Below are 17,381 nucleotides of genomic sequence, written 5' to 3'. Positions count from 1 at the left end.
AGACCAAAGGAGAGAAGAGATATCTGCAAAGTGAATGTGCAGAAGGAGGAGAGGAGCCAAAACGGATCTGCATTAGCATTGAGTGTTGTTATCAGATCATTGTAATTCCTGTTGATCTTTAACCACTTCAACAGTTGTGAAATCCCTTAACAAGGTAGTCTTAACAGGCTTGATTCAAATCCCTTAACCAGGTAACTCGAGGTTAATGAGTTCTGAGAATCTATAGAGCTCTGGAGATCCTTTAGCTATTGAGTTCTTGAAATCCTCTAACAAGGTAACCTAACCGGGTTTAACCCTTAACCGGGTATTATAGCCATCCCTTAACCGGGTGATCCCTAACAGGATCGGTTCCTAGCAAAACCTATTGTAATGTCTTTAACCAGACAAGGCTCCTAACAGAGAAGAGTTCAAAAGAGTTCAAAAGCAACTTGTGGGTATTCATCCCTACCATGGTTTTTCCTAGTTGGGTTTCCACGTGAAAAATATGTGTCATGTGCAATGCTTTTATCTTGTGATGCTTTGTTTTTATCTATTGAGCATATGATGGTTCTATGTTTTATGCCTATCTATAAAACATATTGAACTCACTGTTATGAAGAACTGATGTTAGTTTGCCTGTTCATGCATGAAAGAGTAATGGTACTATAGTATTGAGCTAAGAGGAAAGCTTAGCAAGTGACTGGTTTATGACTGTTTAAGTGGTACTGGATATTATCAGTTGCACTCTATTTTAATCAGTATCCCTATTTGTCAGTCATTTGGTGTATTTGTTGTCTAACCAGTTTTGGACTGTATTTGTGTTTGTACTGATTCACCCCCCCCCTCTCAGTACCGGTTTGGTACTAGTGGTTCATCATTGAGTTATCAATTGGTATCAGAGCTCTACAGGTCCTCTGTGTTGTAAGCTTAACCGCTTGAGGAAAAGATCATAGTCAAATGATGAAGAGGGAAGGTCCAAAGTTTAACAAGGAAAATTTTGGTATATGGAAAGACAAGATGAAGATATTCATCAGAAGCATGGGTGTTCAACACTGGAGTTATGTTGAAAATGTATATGTTGTTCCTACCGGTACTCTCATCGATGACCAAAAGAGAGAGATACAAGAAAATGGGCAAGTCATGGAAGCCCTCATCAGTAGTCTATCTGACATTGAGTTTATTGATGTTCAGGACAAGGCAAATCCCAAAGAGGTATGGGATGCTCTTGAAAATATCTATGGTGGTGATGAGCATGTAAAAAGAGCTAAGGAAGAAAGCTTGAGAGGAAAGTTTGAAGATATGTGGATGGTTGAAGGATAGACCATTCAGCAGTATGGAATAAGAATCAAAATGGTTGTTGGAGAAATCAAGAGTGCAGGTGGCAAAATAGAAGATTCTACTGTGGTAAGTAAAGTCTTGAGATCCCTGTTGCCGGTCTATGCAATAAGGGTTGCTGCTATTCAGGAGCTGAGATCAATAGACAAGTCTAAAGTATCCTTGGACTCCATCATAGCCAAGTTAATAGCCTATGAGCTAAATAGTTTTGATGGCAGTGTTCAAAGACTGAATCAGCATTTAAAGCCTCTGCTATACCATCCAGAAAAGGAAAAGAGGCTAGCACTAGTGGGGAACCTAGTCAGAGCAGAGAAATGAATGATGAGGAGATTCTGATGGCATTTGAAGCTCTTCTTGCCAGGAAGCTTCCTAAAGGAACCGGTAAATACATAGGTAAGCTACCTTTGAAATGTTTCTCTTGTAACCAGATAGGACATATTGCTATAAACTGTCCTAATGTTGATAACAAGGACAAACCAGAAAGATTCAGGAAATTCAAAGGAGGAAACCGGTGAAACTGTTTTGTGGCAATTGATGAAGGTGTCACAGATGAGGAATCAGAAGATGAAGAAAATGAAGACATTGTGTTTGTTGTTGTAAAGGAAGATGTGGCAGACAAGAAGGCTCTTGTCTCTCGGTTTGATAATTTCAATGATTGGATCATTGACAGTGGCTGTTCTCACCACATGACTGGTGACCGGAGCAAGTTTCTATCCTTGGAGGAGTATGAAGGTGGTGTGGTTCGCTTTGGCAATGATGCACCATGCATGGTCAGAGGCAGAGGGTCCATCTCTCTGAATGGAAAGTGCAGTACTAACAATGTGTACTAGGTTGATGGTCTCAGACACAACCTTCTAAGTGTTGCCCAGCTAAATGATAGTGGCCTCACTCTGCAATTCAAGAATGGAGTTTGCAGAATCAAAGGAAAAGATGGTAAATTGGTGGCCACCAGCATGTAGACCAAAGGTAACCTATTTCATCTGAATGCAAATATAAGTACATGTCTTATGGCTAAGCTTGATGATAGTTGGATATGGCATAGGAGACTCTATCATGTAAACTTTGATAACATTGTGAAGGCTAGTAAGATTAAGGCAGTTAGAGGGTTGCCGGTGCTAAACAAACCGGATAATACCCTGTGTAGAGAGTGTCAATTGGGGAAAATGTCTTCCTTGACCTTTAAAGGTAAATCTTTCACTGCTGACAACTTGCTTGATCTTGTACATACTGATTTGTGTAGTCCTATGAAAACTAGAAGTGTGCAGGGTGATAGGTACTTCATGATCCTCACTAATGACTGCTCAAGAATGATGTGCGTCACATTCTTGAAAGACAAGTCTGAAGCTTTTGGGAAATTCAAAGCTTTCAGAGCATTAGTGGAGAAGGAAAGTGGTAAAAGGATCAAGTGTCTCAGAACTGATCAAGGAGGGGAATTCACTTCTGGTGAATTCAGCAAGTATTGTGAAGAATTTGGCATCAAGAGACAGTTGTCTGCCCCCCGGACTCCACAGCAGAATGGCCTAGCAGAAAGGAATAAGTGGACTGTAGTTGAAGCAGCTAGAACTATGTTGATTCAAGGAAAGGTAGCTCACACCTTTTGGAGAGAAGCGGTGAGCACTGCAGTCTACACTATGAACTGGGTACTCATCAAGAAAGGTAAGGACAAAACTCCTTATGAGTATTGGACCGGTAAGACACCTGTGGTTAGCTACTTTAAGGTATTTGGTAGCAAATGTTACATCAAGAGGAGTGAACATCAGGGAAAATTTGAAGCTAAATGTGATGAGGGAATATTTCTAGGATATTCCACCAAGAGTAAAGCTTTCAAGTGCTACAACAATAGGACTCAGAGAATTATGGAAAGTAACAATGTAAGAGTTGATGAATCCTCTGAGAAAACTGAGGAAACCGGCAGTGAGCAAGTTGTAAATGAACTAGTTGCAACCTTCTGGGAACCGGTTGTTAGTCAATCAAGTACCAGTAATAGTGTCCCTGAACCGATGAACGCTGATATTGATGAAGATGAGGATGAAGAGGAAAAGCAAGAAGAACCAGTTAAGACCATTCCTCGGTATGTCAAGTTGAATCATGATCCTAAGCAGATCATAGGTAATAAGGATGCAGGGATCCTTACAAGAAGAAATGTCAGAGAAAACTCATGTATGATCTCTGAATTTGAGCCTAAATCATTCAAAGAGGCTCATAAAGATGAAGACTGGATCAAGGCAATGGAAGAGGAACTTGACCAGATAGAGAAAAATGGTACATGGTCCTTGGTACCCAGACCAGAGCATAAAAATGTCATTGGCACCAAATGGGTGTTCAGAAACAAGTTGAATGAGGATGGCACAGTGATTAGGAATAGAGCCAGATTGGTGTGCAAAGGATATGCTCAAGAAGAAGGGGAAGAATATGGAGAAACCTTTGCTCCTTTAGCCAGATTGAAAGGAGTTCGTATGCTTCTTGCATATGCAACTTTTAAAAGGTTCAAAGTATATCAAATGGATGTAAAATCTACATTCCTAAATGGTGTACTTGAAGAGGAGGTATATATAGAGCAACCAGATGGCTTTTCCCTATCTGAAGACAATGATATGTTGTGCATGCTACATAAAGCCTTATATGGCCTAAAGCAAGCACCTAGGGCATGGTATGAGCGCCTACATTCCCATCCTGTGAAGATTGGATTTGAGAGAACAAGTGAAGATAGCAATATCTTCCTGAAGTCTGAAGGAGATCAGATCCTGATCTATGAAGTTTTTGTTGATGACATTATCTTTGGAGGAGATGACAAGATGAGTCATGTGTTTGCTGATGAGATGAAGAAAGAGTTTGAGATGCCACTCATAGGGGAGATTAAGTTCTTCATTGGACTGCAGATCCAGTAGATGAAAGATGGAATCTTTATCACTCAGTCCAAATATGTCAAAGAGGTGTTGAAGACCTTTGGCATGGAAGATAGCAAACTGGTTGGTACACCAATGGTGACCCATTGCAAATTGACAAAAGAGGATGATTCTGCACTGGTTGATGAGAAGGAATACCGATCAATGATTGGTAAGTTCCATTATGTAGTGCATAGCAGACCGGATATTGCACATGCAGTTGGCATTACTGCAAGGTTCCAAAAGAGTCCCAGAGAATCCCACTTGATTGCAGTCAAGCGGATTCTTAGGTATCTGAAGGGAACAGTTGACTATGGATTATGGTACCCATACAACAATAATTTCAATATGAAAGTGTTCACAGATGCTGATTGGGTAGGTAATGTGGATGACCGGAAAAGCACAACTGGTGGTGCATTCTTTCTCAGTGGTAGACTGGTCTCATGGATGAGTAAAAAGCAGAGTTGTATCTCTCAGTCTACATCGGAAGCAGAGTATGTTGCAGCTTTCAGGAACTGCACTTAGACAATCTGGATGAAGCATGTACTGGAAGGCTTCAAGATCCCTGTATCTGAACCGGTAAGTATATTTTGTGATAGCACAAGTGCTATCAATATATCAAAGAATCCGGTTTTACATTCTAGAACCAAGCATTTTGAGCTTAAGTATCTTTTCTTGAGGGAAAAGGTTTAGAATAAGGAGATTGCATTGGAATATGTTTCCAGTAAGGAGCAGTTACCAGACATATTCACCAAGCCTCTCCCAAAGACTACATTTGTGCACTTAAGATGTGAATTAGGGGTATTGCCCCTTTAGGAGGTGAACTAAAAGTAATTGTTCCACATTAGTCAGGTATTGCAAAAATCAAATTTTTGTTGATTGATGTGTTGAAGGATGCTACTCCTCAGGGGGAGCAGCATAATGGAACAGAAATGCTTGTGCCTCCACTTCGGCATTGTTGTCAAAGGGGGAGAAGGAGTGAAGTGAAAAGATATCTGTAGTAAATGGGGAAGAAGATGTGAAGTGGAGAAGGTATCTTTGTATATTGCCATCAATGCTAAAGGGGGAGATTGTTGGCATTACGTGAACTGGCATGAAGACATAATGATATTGTATGTTGTCATTGATGTCAATATGTGACATGGTGTGAACCGGCATGTGTGATAGGTGAAAAGAGAGAGGAACCAGCATATGTATGAACCGGTTTATATGCCAAAGTAAAGCGGCATATTTGTTCAAGATGAACCAGAATGCAGTTATAGGAACCGGCACATGGAAGCATTGTGTTACTATTGGTTTGTAGGTAGTTTCCACTGCAGGATTTCTGATTGGAGTACCTCAAGCCTGTGTGACTCACCCGGTGATCTTTGTGTGATGAGTTAGCAGTATAATGAAGAAAAAATCATGTTGCCACGTAAGCTCTATGCGCATGAAGGATCTTGCATGAAGAAGACTATTCCTATCTACCTCAGGAATGTGTGAAGTCTGTCAAATGGTGATAACGTGTGATGGGTTATCAGCCGCCATGAAATCGGTAGAAAATGGACGATGGAGAATGTCTTGAGATCGATTCAAGATTGTTGCATTTAATACAGTATGATTCAATGGTCAGGATTGAACCGCTTGAATTGCTTAACCTAACAGGTTTAGGGTTTAGGGTTTTTGCTATCGACCTATCTGTTTCCTATAAGGTGGATGTTGTGTTTCTTTCTAAGTTTGTTGGCAAAAGTTGTAAGTGTGTATCCAAGGGAAGAGATACATGATTCTTGCCAGACCAAAGGAGAGAAGAGATATCTGCAAAGTGAATGTGCAGAAGGAGGAGAGGAGACAAAATGGATCTACATTAGCATGGAGTGTTGTTATCAGATCATTGTAATTCCTATTGATCTTTAACCACTTCAACAATTGTGAAATCCCTTAACAGGGTAGTCTTAACAGGCTTGATTGAAATCCCTTAACCGGGTAACTCGAGGTTAATGAGTTCTGAGAAGCTATAGAGCTCTGGAGATCCTTTAGCTATTGAGTTCTTGAAATCCTCTAACAAGGTAACCCTAACCAGGTTTAACCCTTAACCGGGTATTATAGCCATCCCTTAACCGGGTGATCCCTAACAGGATCGGTTCCTAGCAAAACCTATTGTAATGTCTTTAACCGGACAAGGCTCCTAACAGAGCGGACTTCAAAAGAGTTCAAAAGCAACTTGTGGGTATTCATCCCCACCGTGGTTTTTCCTAGTTGGGTTTCCACATGAAAAATATGTGTGTCATGTGTAATGCTTTTATCTTGTGATGCTTTGTTTTTATCTGTTGAGCATATGATGGTTCTATGTTTTATGCTTGTTTATAAAACATATTGAACTCACTGTTATGAAGAACTGATGTTAGTTTGCCTGTTCATGCATGAAAGAGTAATGGTACTATAGTATTGAGCTCAGAGGAAAGCTTAGCAAGTGACCGATTTATGACTATTTGAGCGGTACTGGATATTACCGGTTGCACTCTATTTTAATCAGTATCCCTATTTGTCAATCATTTGGTGTATTTGCTGTCTAACCGGTTTTGGACTGTATTTGTGTTTGAACTGATTCACCCCCCCTCTCAGTACCAGTTTGGTACTAGTGGTTCATCATTGAGTTATCAACACTTGTGGAATTGGCTTTGAAGCAGGAGAAAGCTCTGGTACTGCAAACACACAGGATCATAGCAAAATAGTAAGACAACCTACTGCTTACAAATTTAATGGCAAATGCTTTAACTGTAATAAGTATGGTCATAAAGCAAATCAATGTAGATCTAGGAATTATCAGAATATCAACACACCCACTGGTCAATGTTCAAAATGCAACAAAGTTGGTCATAACTCAGAAAATTGCAGAATGAATGTGAGATGTTATGTTTGTGGAAGATTTGGACACTTATCTAATCAATGTAGAACACAAACCGGCATAGGTTATGGGAAGGCTATTTAGAAAAATAATGTGACTTGTTATGCATGTAACAAAATTGGACATATTTCTAAATTTTGTAGAAGCAAGTCCTTACCAGTAAACAACAAAGGCCCTAGTTTGAAAGGAAAAGAAAAAGTTGAAGAAATTAAGCATGAATTTTCAAAACAATGGATCAGGAAATCAGAACTGAATGTTGACAGGAATACTCCTCCACCGGCAGAACAGAGTATCACTCCACCGACAGAAGACTCTTCATCTAATTGAAGAAAATTCCCTTGAGGGTTTGGCAATCAATTGAAACATATGCTATTATTCCCTTAGTTGATGGTAAGAAGTTGAAATTACTTATATATCGGCAGACAAAGTTAAGTACTTAACTGGCATGCATTAAATGTGGTAGATGGCAAATTAACATTATAAATTAGTGTTTTTGGCTCCATTTCACTTCACTGAGAATTCAAACATTCGAAGAGCGCGAAATCTCCAGAGCTAAGGCATTTCAAGCTAAGAAGCAAAACAATTCAGAAATCAATCTTTCCAAAGGTAGAAAAAGGTATTTATAATCATGGCATCCTCTTCTATACCTGAATTCATAGCAAACCCTACTGTAGTGGAAGTAATCAAACACCCTAGGCCCGTATTTCAGCTAGTTCCCGAGATAGCTAAAAAGGATGATAATGTTGGTGCATTTTCCCAAATCCCCAAAGGAGTAGTTTTTGAAGAAGATCCTAGAATGTACATCCATTGCCATATAGAAGAATTAGGTGATGAGGAAATCAAAAACATGTACAAGACTGTCATATGTGATGATTCAGGTAATGTGAAACCTGAACACAAAATTATTGAAACACTAGGATTCACTGAAATCCTTAGCATTTTGGATTTCCCTAAGGAAGTCATTAGGATAGTATTGAGCAGGGTACATGGTGAATTCTTTTGGCTAGATTCAGTTCATAAAATTACCAAGGAAGTTGTGAAAGTTGTAACAGGGTTACCTTCCACTGGTAACAGACCAAACAAGACAAAGAAGGTCTCAAATGACCTGGTAATGAACCTAACAGGTGCAACATCCAACAAAAGATCTTTGAGGGTTAATGATGTAACTGACATAAATGTGAGATTCATTAGCATGATTCTAGGTTACAAAGTAACTCATGCAAACAGACTTAACTTAGTTTCCAGCTTATGCATAAAAAGTGCTCATGACATGGTTAAGGATAATTTGAAAATTGATGTATGTGAATGGCTAAAGGATGAATTGATTGATAATCTAGGAAAGATCAAGAAGGATAAGAAAGGGAAATTTAGATTTGGCAATTTACTTGTATGCTTAATGCTACATATAACCAAACAGGTGCCCGGTATAGGTAACAAGAACCTTGGATTTGACATACCAGTAGGCAAACAGTTATCTGACTTATTGAACAACATAGGTGAAAACAAAGAGAAGAATATTAATGAGTATTTTCAAACATTAAAGGCCAGAATGAACACAAGAGTCAGACTGTCACAAGAAATTGTTAACAAATATAAGGATGATATATGCTTTGTGATTAAGAAGGATGAGATCTGGATGGAAGCAGTTATCCCAAGAACAATTTGGGTTACTGAAATGGGTTATGAGACCGATGATCACATAATTGAAACATATGCAAAAGCCCTTCTGGAAGCACCCAAGGAACCTAAGGAAGAAGTATTTGGTAGTGCGGAAACCATTGAAAGTCAAATTCAATCCAAGAAGAGAGTGAAGAAAGTAGAAGCAACTGTGAGGAGAGGTTCAAGGCAGGCTAAGGCTATCAAAGAAGATGCACTCAAACAAACCGGTATCACTGAAGATGAGTTAGAAACATTACAACTTGTAACTCACCTTTCACTAGTAGCAACTTCTTCAGAGAATGATATGCCAACAACATTTAAAAGAGTTGTAAGAAAAAGGGAACCTTCACCAGTATCAACACCTTTGCCTAGAACAACCAGACAAAAACAACAGGCAGTAAGGCCACCGGCAAAGAAGAAAAAGTTAACACCCAAGAAGAAAACTAAACAAAACATTGCCCCAATTGACAAACTACTGGATGAAATAACAGAGGAAGGAAAGCTTAAGAACATCAAAAAATTATATGATACATTATCAGTTGATGACAAAGAGAAAGTTGAAAACATTGTTATTTTACACTTGTATATCTACAAGAAGTTCTTGATGCAAGTTGTAGATGAACTACCAAATGAACTATTCAAGAGACTGGAAGCAAGAAGACAAGCTATTGTAGAGCTTGACAAGAAAAAAAAAGTTGAAAAATTACTTGTTGTCTACCCAGTTAACTCACTGAAGGAGATAGATGATCTAATTGCAGAGGCTAACCGGTCAGTATTCTCTACTGAACATCGGCATATTGCACTAATGGTTGGAAGAGTAAATGAGGTTACAGAGGAAACTAAAAATGCATGGGATATATTCCTTGTTGAGAAGGAAAAACAGGAAGAGTATAGAAACCCTAAACCAATCAAGGTATATCAGAAAGACAAGGATAAGGGAAAAGGAAAGGTTGGTGGACCTCCAAGCATCAAAATAAGAGATAATTTATCCCCACCACCTCTGATTACTCCACCGATAGCAACAACTGAAGATCAACCGGCAGATGAGAGTATGGATGTATCACAAGAGGATACAAATCCTAATTCTAAGGTACTATACACAGTTGATGTTGATACTCAGAAAGTCAACATTATGATAGACAAGGACACAACTGGTAAGACAGATATGGCTAGTGACCCACCAATAACTGATAACACTGATAACACCAAAGGAAAAGAGGCAGATGATAACACAGGGCAACAGGCAGAGACTCAAACAGAAACACAAACAAATCAACAAACAGAGAAACAAGTAGAGCAACAGGCTCCAAAATAGCAATAGGTTCATGTGGAAATAGTGCCACCGGCAACAAGAGAGCAACAAAAACCTTTGCTTAAGGAAATGGAAACACAGACTAACCTACTAGAGGTCACTACAAGCAAGGTTATTTCCCCCACTGGCAGAATTCAGAATGTTGGTTCCTCCTCTGTAGGATTTAAATCAACAAATGTAACTGAAGTTCTTTTAGATTCTATAAAGAAAATAACATATTGTAGTTCACAGGCATATAAAGCTATAGATGACACAATTCCAATTTTGAAGATGACAGCTCCAAAATGCAATGTAGATAATAAGGATTCTTTGAGTCAACTCGACACTCTATCTATGTATATTACTGACATCACAGTGGCAGTTGAGCAAATAAAGGAGGAAGCATTCAAAGAGAGGTTAGAAATGGAAAAACAAAAATTCTTTGACGAACAAATAAAGAAGTGTACAAGGCAGTTTGACACACTTCTACCGGAACTATGTAGCACATTGAAGGAATTCAAGACTTTACAGAGACATTTGCAAGACTAACTTTTTGACAATTGACATAGACAAGAAAATGAGCAAGATACAGGAAGAAATTAATAAACTTGCTGACAATTTTATTGATTCATCTGATACATTATCAATTTTTGAGCAAAAGATAATAGGTTTTGAAGAAGAATTACTAAAGCTAGAAAGAGAAAAGGAGAGAATAAAAAGTAAGGCTAAGGATCTGAAATTAAGACTAAGTCCAAAACTGGACTATCTAGCATCCTTAAAGAAAGAAATATTTGATGCATTAGTACAAGGACAGAAAACACCGGCAGAGCAAATGCAACACCTCACCGGTACAGTTCAAAGAACAGAGGTAGCAATAAAAGACAGTAAAAAGTTTCTTGAAAGCCTAAATTTGGTTTTGGCAGATCTTTTTCAAATTGTAACCACCCAGTTACAAGGTTGAGATAGGAAACCACACTCCATTGACACTTTGACAACCTTTGTCATTGATGCCAAAGGGGGAGTAGTAGTATGAGAAAATAATTAGCAAAAGACTCATCTTCTCAGGGGGAGTTCACACACTTTTGGTATACACATTTTTGGACTTCAATTTTCGGATACACTTTTTGAATTTTCTCATGAGTGTTGCCATCAATGCCAAAGGGGGAGATTGTTGGCAAATGAACACTCCAATGAGACATTGTTGGTGATTGAAGGTTTTTTCATTGATGGCAACCTTACAATCCTATGACACCGGCAAGGCAATCCACCGGCACTAGCAAGATTAGACTCTACACCGGCACTCAGACCACCGGCACGGCCAATGAAAGGAAGCATACCGGCACAGAGGCCGACAGGATTTTTGTTGTAATATATTTTGTTTATTATTATTATAAGCTGACTTGGTAACATTGTAAAATGACTCATATATATAAGAGATCATTGTAGAACATTTAAGTAAGTATGGAAAAATGTAATTAGGAGAAATAAGGCAGACCTATTATGTGAATTATAGGTTAAGGGTTTATGTAAGAAGCAGAGCAGAAACCGATACTGTATCTGGCATTATAGATGCTATTTTGAAGCAGTACAAGACACTGGATTTATATAATCCATTTTGTAAGTCAGTGAGACTTCCTATTTTGTATTTGAGCAGTGAGCTCTAGGCACTTGGCCTTCCTGCATGTGCAGGCCCCTCTTGTAGCAGTAATATTCTCTTATTGGCCAGTAAGTGAATATTATGGGTCACAAATCCCACTGAGGTTTTTCCCACACCGGATTTCCTCGTTAAACCTTTGTGTTATGGTGTTTTTTTCATGTGGTTGCTTTTATCTCTGTTTATTGCTTTACTTTTTGTTTACCGGTACATAGTTTTAATTTGCTCTACATGTTTTAAGTTAAGAAATTCATCAAACCAGTTAGATACTGATTCACACACCCCCCCCCCCCTCTCAATATCTATGGGAATCCTAACAGTCCTATTTTTCTATGGTGATTCAATTGAGTAATATCTAAAAGGCTCAATTTTGCAAATCTATTGTTGAAAGGAACAATATTACAAGACTTTTAAATTACCATGTTTTTTTGTTGTATTGTCTATATTGTCATAATTGTATATATTATAGGTGTAATGCCTTCTATCTAAAAAGAATAGTAATTATGTATAATATGTAATATATAATAAAATAAATATAATATAATATTATTTAAAATTAGATTTACATTATAGTGAAGTTCATTGCTTAATTATTTTTTATGATTATAATATTAATTAATAATCATTTAAAAAAAAAAATTGGCAAACTTCTTCTAGAGCAAGTAGCTCCCATTTTGTTATATGAAAAAAATAGATTACACTATCTCCCTGTTAGCAAGGAGAGAATATAAAAATTTAGATGCCCTTTATGGCTTTCTGTGTTTTCTCAATCTGTGCAAGAGTCAACAACTTTTGGTAAAATTACATGAAGAAGAATAGGTTTCCATATTATTCTTGGTGAGGCCTTCTTTCACTAAGTTCATGGCTTGTGAGAGTTCTTGATATTTTTCTACTGCCTCTATACAGACCACGTCTCCAATCTGTCCTACTACCAAGTATTTCTTCAATCTCTTCAAGGCAGTGATAGTAGGTTTTTGGTATGCTATGTGAACCATTCTTTGATAGCTCTTTTGGTATGCAATGTGAACCATTCTACTGGCAATGGTGTTGCCAGTAGATCACAATTGTGTGTGTGCACTTTCTCAAGAGTCTTCTCACTAATGATCATCCTTACCATGATTTCTTCAACAATGCCAATAATCTTGAAGATTTCTTTGAGTTGTTCTGAGACCTCTTCAATGTTGCAATCACATTCTACATCGCTGATGAATAATGATCTGTCTCATTTGAGCTTGCAATGGCAAAGGTGCTTGCCATTGTTTTATTTGAATGATATTTAAACTTAGTTTTTGACTGGGTTGGGAGTCTGACCCAAATATAGTGTCATCAAACAATATTGTTAAGGTATCTTGAGAAGGGATTTCATGTACTCCATTTGACAGAACTAATTATGAAAATGTCAACATGAAGGCAAACAGTCTGACATCCCATGTGCTTATGAGTGCTCATATCTCATTATCACAATCTTTCTTTGTTATGTCATGAAGTCCAATCCATCTCTTGATCTTGTTTGGGATGGTACTTTGATTGATATCGATGGTAGCCTTTGACAAAAAGTCTATAGTGAAGTTAGCCTCTTAAACAAGGGCTGCAGTGCAGCGTAGTTCCTGCTAAAGTTGATAGGGCAGTTTTGGAAAAGGAGATTAAGGTGGTAGAATTCGCATGCCAAATGACCTCTAATAGGTTTGTAAAAAGAGCAATATGAGACTTTGACACCACTTTCAAAAATGTTACGAGAGGAGAAAATAAGAAGGGTGGACGCGATTCCTAATAGAAGTTAAAAGGATAAAAGAGAAAGAGAAAATAACTTTAATATTAAATTTGGGGTTAAGAATGGTTTGATATCTAAATTAGGTAAGTAGTTTGACTCATAGGTGTGACTTCTAGTCTTTTAATTATTTGTGAATTCTATGTATTCCTTCTGTTCCCCTTTTGCATAGATTTTGGGGACAATTCTATGCATCCCCCTTTCAAGTTGCCACATTACATTGTGATTTCTGAATTTTGGTGATATCCTGCAAAAGATTATAATTTTTTGAAAGCTCTAACCCCAACCCTAATCTTATTTTTTCTCTTGTAAATCATGATTTTCTCTAATTTTTGAGAAAATCGTTAAACATTTATTGGATAAAAAGTTAGAACTTGTGTTGGCTTGGATAGTTTCAGTGTTGTATGAAATGAATGTGATAGGATGGAGAACCAGTTCTATTGATACTTTTTGCCAATACTTTTGCACAATCGAGTACTAGTCAGATTATATTTGAGAATTGGAGGAGTGTTACTAATAAGAAGAATATTTTTTGTTATTCTATGTTTGAACTAATGTTTGCATTGTAAAGCATTACCTTTACAGATGATTCTTCATGCAATAGAACAATTCGGTGGAATATACCTTGTTACTGTAGATCATGGGAATGTTGAGGATATTGTGACAAGAAACACCAAAATAAGAAAACCACAAGTGGATAAAGATGGAAAATTCCAAATTCTTACTTCTCAAACTTATCTCCTAGAAGCTTGATTTTTACCTATATATTTCAGTTCTGTGTCTTGACAATATAGAGAGAAATGAACTCCCGTTTGCCTATAAGAGAAAGAGAAAACCTAAAACAATAATCATTTTCTTCTTTTTGAAAATCAAAACTCTTAAGGATATATTTTTGAAATTAAAATTCAATATTTTGTAACTCACTTTATCATGCCCAATATAATCATCTTTGCCTTTTTAATAATCGAAAAGCATTCCTAAGACATATACACATATGAACCCCTTTATTTTTGCATAATTAAAGTGAAAATAATTTTTTTCAACACTTTTAGTTATCTAATTTCAATTCCAAACTTCTTTTGTAATAAATCATTTGTTTTTCACCATTTGACTAGATTATTTAATCATTTCCATAAATAGTAAAAAAAATGGACATGCAAAATAACCACACAGAAGGAATGAAGACACACTATTATTATATACAAATGGGGATCCAGAATTGGACATGATTTGGATAGGGTTTCAAGGTTTCATAGGCTTTGATATCATACATCTTATTATTCCACATGGAGCAAGACAGGTTTACAATGCCAAGCATACCATTTTTCCACCTTCAAATTAAGCATTGGTAGCTTAAACCTTGTACCTGCACAATCGATTAACATGTCAAGTGTACTTGCATGATATAAATAGTTGAAGCACATGATTTAATAACCAACCGAATGTAATTTAAACAAGGTATAACTAGCATGTGACAACATCACATTTGTCTCGATTCTAATCTACCAATTTAAATATAATATACAATTTATACAAGATGCATTACTCTACTGCATATAAGCAAATCATTGAATCCAAAATTTGCAATTAATCCATTAGCTTCCCAAGGTTACAAAGAAAATGATGAAGGTGAAAGAGCTATACAAGATTAATCTTACATATAAATACAACACATGAATTCAAGTAGCAATATATTGGGCATTACACCCAATCCTTGTATAGACAATGTAAAATTGAAATAAAGCTTGTTTCCTTATCAACATTTTTGTAACTTACAAAATTTGGTAGAAATTTTTATTCGATTAGAGATTCTTTCTATCTAAATGGGAAAAAGTAAAAATGTTGAAACTGATTTTTGATTGTCTGCCACTTCTAGTCAGAATTTTAGTGATCTACTTAATGCTTATGTGATATACACAGTAGTTAGCGACACAAAATCTTATTAATGGTCAAATGTTTTACTTTACAGTTTACCTGGACTTATATTTAACAAAATATTGAATGCTAAAGTTTTTATTTCATAGACTGTTTAAGGTTAAAAGAATTATTTTTTTCCTTCTGATTGGGTATATTTTTTTGAATTAGTTGTTACTGAGATCTGTAAATTCAGTACTACTACTTCACCTTTGCATTTATGAAAGTTGATTGATTGATAGTACAACCAACTTGTCCCGTGGACCAAATATAACACTTGGACGCAAAGCGCATGTTAAAAGACCATCTATGCCATTTGATTTCAAAATCATTGCCTCTTCTTTTGCTTTCATCTCAAAATAAATATCATTATGCTATAGTCAAATTAAAACAATAAATAGGAGTTCCAAAGGCTAATCATGTTGCACAGTTCATCCTACATTGTATGTGTAATGCTCCTTTCTAAAAAGACATAATAGACTAAAGTAACGTATCAAAAAGAAGTCTATTTAAGATTTTGTTACAGTTAAAAATATATACCTTATCAGAATATGGTAAGAATTTATCCCCATTTATGATTTCATGGATTCCATCACAGACAATGCTTGGAGAGCTTTCATAAATAAGCTTCTTGACTTTGCATGCAAGGCAAGCATTGATTACCTTTCTTGTGCCTGTGAAGTACAGAACTAGCCGATTTAATTTTGAATAAAACTAACCAAATTCCCATGCCACCACTCTCAACAGATATCTAAAATAAAATCGTAAAGCTATGATGAATCTACAGTCCATAGAATTTTCCAGATTAAAGAAAAAATGCTAGAAAATAAGTTATAAACCTTGAGCAATTTTCTACAAGTTTAAAAACTTCCCAAGACCGCGGTGGATCTGGACAAGGACTACTTCCTCGCCAGCAACTAGGGCACCTATGCCATTGTCCTCGACACAAAGAACGTCACGCAGAACTGGTATTTTGGAAACTATGAGCCCATGCTCGTCTCTAACATTCTCTTCAGAATGGGATGTTGCATTGTTCTTACCAACAAGAGATCTGCCACCCAGAAGTGCGACCATGGCATGCATGAGTTGATTGTTGGAAGGACTTGTTCGTGGCTATAGGCAGAAGTGAGAAGGTTCTGCAATGGTGAGTGATGATACAAATATTGGTGGGTGTGGAATTTGGAAAGGTGGAGGATGCACTTCAGAAGAACACCCCTGTTGATGCCATTTGTCTTCTCTGCATGCAAAACCTGTCACTATGTCATCTTGTCAATATAGTTAAAATCGTAATTGCCAACTATCAAGATCATTGATTACTTGTATAGGTTTTCACACCTTCAACTTGAATATTTGCGCCTTCTCTTGCCTACAACTACCATGTCTACTTTTGAGTAGACGCACAGATTGCAAAGTCTGACAAAATCTAGATTGTTGAGTGTTCTCTTTGGGAATCCGTCTGCAAGTCTCCTGCAAAGCCAATCACAGACCGGCAAATGCATGGTAGCATAAAAAATGAGTAACTTCTCCATAATACATAGCCAAATATGAATTCATATAACAAATCCAATAGTCTGATTGGTTGAACAAAGAAAGATTAATCACAGTTTAAAATTGTTCCCTCCGCTATAATTCTATGCTACGCAGGAACTAATAACATGCTTAACCCTTCTAGCAACATTTGTGTGCATTTAAAACTTCCAATAAGGAGAATGAGGAGAATGACTATATGTAATTGCATTTATTACCAGGAGTGAGTCACCTTTTATGTCTTTTTGGTTGAAGTCGTGTTCTTTGTATTTATTAAGCCCTTTTTGTAGTTCATATAATTCTACGTCATTGTTTGTCCCATATGGTATTTTAATTTCTCCAGCTTAGACTAATTGTCCCATATCATTTGGGATAATGTAGCCAGCCCCAAAATTCTAGGATTTTCTCTTGACCCACCATCAAAGTTTAACTTCAACTTTCTGTTGCAGGTAAGTGTCATCTTACTTTGCTTATTTCCTTGATTT

General features: G+C 36.9%; 1 long non-coding RNA gene across 1 annotated transcript; it reads right to left on the bottom strand.

Moving 5' to 3' along the window:
* Positions 1–14,577: 14,577 nt before the first annotated feature.
* On the bottom strand, positions 14,578–16,578 carry LOC131072287 (uncharacterized). The gene is made up of 3 exons (XR_009359244.1): positions 16,209–16,578; positions 15,910–16,043; positions 14,578–14,821 (listed from the first exon to the last, which is right to left on the bottom strand). It is a non-coding gene; the product is annotated as an uncharacterized LOC131072287 (long non-coding RNA).
* Between the last annotated feature and the right edge of the window lie 803 nt (positions 16,579–17,381).

Source organism: Cryptomeria japonica, chromosome 10 (assembly GCF_030272615.1).
Source record: "Cryptomeria japonica chromosome 10, Sugi_1.0, whole genome shotgun sequence".
Lineage (NCBI taxonomy): Eukaryota > Viridiplantae > Streptophyta > Pinopsida > Cupressales > Cupressaceae > Cryptomeria > Cryptomeria japonica.
The sequence above is the reverse complement of the archived record's forward strand: the minus strand, read 5'-3'. Positions and strand labels throughout refer to the sequence as shown.